Source organism: Quercus lobata, chromosome 1 (genome assembly GCF_001633185.2).
Source record: "Quercus lobata isolate SW786 chromosome 1, ValleyOak3.0 Primary Assembly, whole genome shotgun sequence".
NCBI lineage: Eukaryota > Viridiplantae > Streptophyta > Magnoliopsida > Fagales > Fagaceae > Quercus > Quercus lobata.
In genome coordinates this window covers 42132263-42135949 of record NC_044904.1, presented here as the reverse complement: position 1 = coordinate 42135949, position 3687 = coordinate 42132263, and the positions used below count along the sequence as shown (strand labels likewise).

Sequence of the window (3687 nt, the reverse complement as noted above, 5' to 3'; positions counted from 1 at the left end):
AGACAGAGACTTGCAGTGAGGAATAATAATGTGTTGTAGTAGTAGAACTGCAGAAGTAGTAATGGCTCTTTAATTTGTAAAAGTTTTAAAAAGTAAGAAAAATAAAAGTGAATAAAACATCAAATAAAATTAAAGATTATTGAAGAAAAAGATTTTTCTTTTTTCGATGACCTAATTTATCTTGGTGTAGAGTTTAGACCATGGTTTTAAAAACCAAACCAGGGGTAAAATCGGATTTACCTTTAGTTCTTGGTTTAACTCGATTTTTGACCGATTTTTACTGATATTGACCAGTTATGGGGGTATTTGACTGGATTGGTGGCCAATTCCCTGTTCAATTGGTCAAACCGGTCTATTCAATCCATTTTTAAAACCATGGTTTAGACTGTAGATTCCTTTCTTTTATAATAGAAAATGAATATGAGAATATAAGAAAAACCATCTTTTCACCTTATATTTTAAGTCTTCTCTATCCCTTTTATTGGCCGCCACTTCTTTGGTCTAACAGATTATCCTAAGCCCACTAGAGACTACAGAGAACGCTGGAATTACTAGTGGGTCCATTATTGGGAGAACCCAATTTGAGGTTATCTTATCTACTCTTCATTTTTAACCGGTTTTGTTTACCCTATAGTTTCACATTGGTTTCAGCCTAGTGACAATTGGGTCAGCCCAACTCAGACCGATGATCTTTTATTCAGTTCAGGTGTCATTGACTTTGCCAGTTCAAGAGTGGTTCACATGGTTGGTGGCATAGTAGGCTTGTGAGGTGCATTTATTGAAGGCCCACGAGTTGGCCAGTTCGACCAAGCAGGCAGGTCCAAGACTTTACGTGGTCATAGCGCGTCTCTAGTCATGCTCGGTTCATTCTTGTTATGGTTTGGTTGGTATGAGTTCAACCTAGTTCATTTCTCACAATAGCGAGATCCTACAGTGATAGTGGTCTTATTACAATGGAATGTCATTGGGAGGACAGCTGTCAACACAACATTAGCCGGTTGCACAGGTGCCCTTACAACCTTGTTTAGCAAATGCTTATTGGTGGGACATTGGAATAATGTGCTAGACATTTGTAATGGTCTGCTGGCGGGATTTGCTGCAATCACCTCAGGGTGTTCAGTGTACTAGAACCTTGGGCAGCAATCATATGTGCTTTGTGGCTTCTTGGGTTTTGATTGGGTGCAACAAGCTTGCAGAGAAGTTAAAATATGATGACCCACTAGAGGCAGCACAATTACATGGTGGGTGTGTGGAGCGTGGGGGTTTTATTCACAGGATTGTCTGCAACGATGTCATATGTGAATGAGGTGCATCTGGGTCAACTCGGTAGACCATACAGGTTGTTTATGGGAGGCGAAGGGTAGCTATTGGCAGCACCAATTGTACAAATATTGGTGGTGTCAGGGTGGGTCATGGCCACAATGGGACCACTTTTTTTTTGCTTAATAAAATGAAGTTGTTAAGAGTGTCTAGGGATGACGAGTTGGCAGGCATGGATATGACAAGGCTTGGTGGTTTTGCTTATGCTTACCATGATGAAGATGATCAATCTATTAAGCATGCATATATGACGGGGAAGATTGAGCCTAACATTGAGACCCCACCAGCTAATCTTAGTTTACCATCAGCGGATGTGTGATCAGGCTCTCTTTGTTTGTAATAAAATAATTAGAGGGAAAAAAAAGTAAACTAGAATATATATATATATATATATATGTGTGTGTGTGTGTGTGTGTGTGTGTGTGTGTGTGTGTGTGGGTACCATATGTATGAAATTTAAGAAGTGGGAGAGCATGCTATTGGTTATTGTAAGAACAAGTCTACGTAGTATGTTCTTTTGATGTTTTTTATGGTCCTAAACCTTTTGAATGTTGATAATATAATATGTAACGAGGCTAAACATTCAGCATTGGTGTAATGCATTAATAAAAGTTTTCCATTCACAAGTTGAGTTTGTCTCCTTTAGTTTTCTTTTAATTTTTTATTTGTTTGATGCAAAAATTCCAATTTAATTCATAAACTTCCAACTGTTATGTTTTTACCTCTTAAAATTTGAATTAATATAAGATCGTTAATGTTCTATTCAAATTAATGGATATTGCATTTTGTGGACAATTTTCAATTTGCACAATTTAGTTTTACAAAATTTTCAATTGTTATAATTTGACGTCCAAAAATTTGGATTGAAAAGAAATTATTAATGTGCATTGATATAAAATTTCAATGATTTCATTTTATTCTAAATCTTATGAGGGTCAAATTTAGTAACTAAAAAGTTTGTGATATAAATTGATACATGGGGTAACTGTGAAAGCACTCAAAAGAAATTATGTTAGGGAGATAAACACCTTGGGGAGACTCCTTGAGTGGTTAATACAGGGGCGGCGCTATTCTATATTCAAGGGGTTCAAATGAACCCCCTAACTTCCCAAAAAAAAAAAAAATTATATATATAAAATATTTATTTATTTTTGTTAGTTTAATACTTTAATTTATTTTTAAAAATATTTTTGCACACCCTGACTTAAATTTTGCATACCTTTATTACAAGTATTTCTAACTCTAAGAGTAAAGAGTAAGTGTTTGTGAATTGTAAGTATTACTCTTTTTTATAAATTTATATCATGTGTGTGAGTGTGTCTAATATTGATAATGTTTATTACTTTTTGTTATAATGCTATTTGTGTGAATTATAATGTGTGTGGACATTTGTGTGTACAATATAAATATAATATAAATTTATATAATTTAATAATTAGGAAATAGAGATAATTTGTTACATGTGTGTGTATTGTTAGCATGTTATAATTACTTTTTTTTTTTTATATATAAAGTTAGTAAAATTTAAGAAAAAAATTATAAAGTTAGTGATTATCCAAGCATTTGGCTAGTTAAGTAGACGCAAAGTGTATAAGTTTATATATGAATGAGTGTGGTTGTGTGTCTCAATAATTAATACAAAGCTAATGAGTTTAGTTTAGTCATATAGTTTAAAATATTTTATAAAAACAATAACAAATAGATAATAACAACTGCATAAAAATAAAAATGTTAGATAGACTTAACAAAATAAAATAGTCATAACCTCATAGTCATAGCTACCCACATTGGGCATAGATATTCATAATGAACTATCATATAACAATTTAAAATTTGAAAACTTGTAGAAGAAAATTATAAAACTTCGTATATTAATTTTTTTTTTGTCGATAATTCAATATATTCAAGTTCTTTTTTATTAAAATTTTTTAATGACCCCCTTAAACAAAACTCCTAGAGCTGCCACTGGGTTAATATAACATATAAAGACACACTTAACCCAAAAGGCCTAAGTTCAACTGGTATGAGCTCAATTGTGTTATATTAATTACTCATTCTTCTCATCATTATTCAATATGAGATTTCATTCATACATATAAACCTAACAAATTATTAATGGGTCTTTTTACAAAACCTCTCTCTCTCACTCTCTCTCTCATATTATAGGTTAGTTGAGAAGGTTTGTGTGGCACAATAGTTATTTTTGCAAATAAATGTAATCAATAATTTAACCTATTACTTTTCTTTAAAAAAAAAAAAAAAACTTTTGAAATGGAATGAGAAAAGAGAAGAGGAGGGGAATTCGTCTTCCTATTTTTCAAATATAAGATTAATGATGAGGTCTATCAAGTGAAAATTCAATTCACT

At 32.4% G+C, this 3687-nt stretch overlaps 1 pseudogene; it reads left to right on the top strand.

Annotated features, from left to right (window-relative positions):
* The first annotated feature begins 296 nt into the window (after positions 1 to 296).
* Positions 297 to 1639, top strand: LOC115954196 (annotated as a pseudogene).
* Positions 1640 to 3687: the final 2048 nt, after the last annotated feature.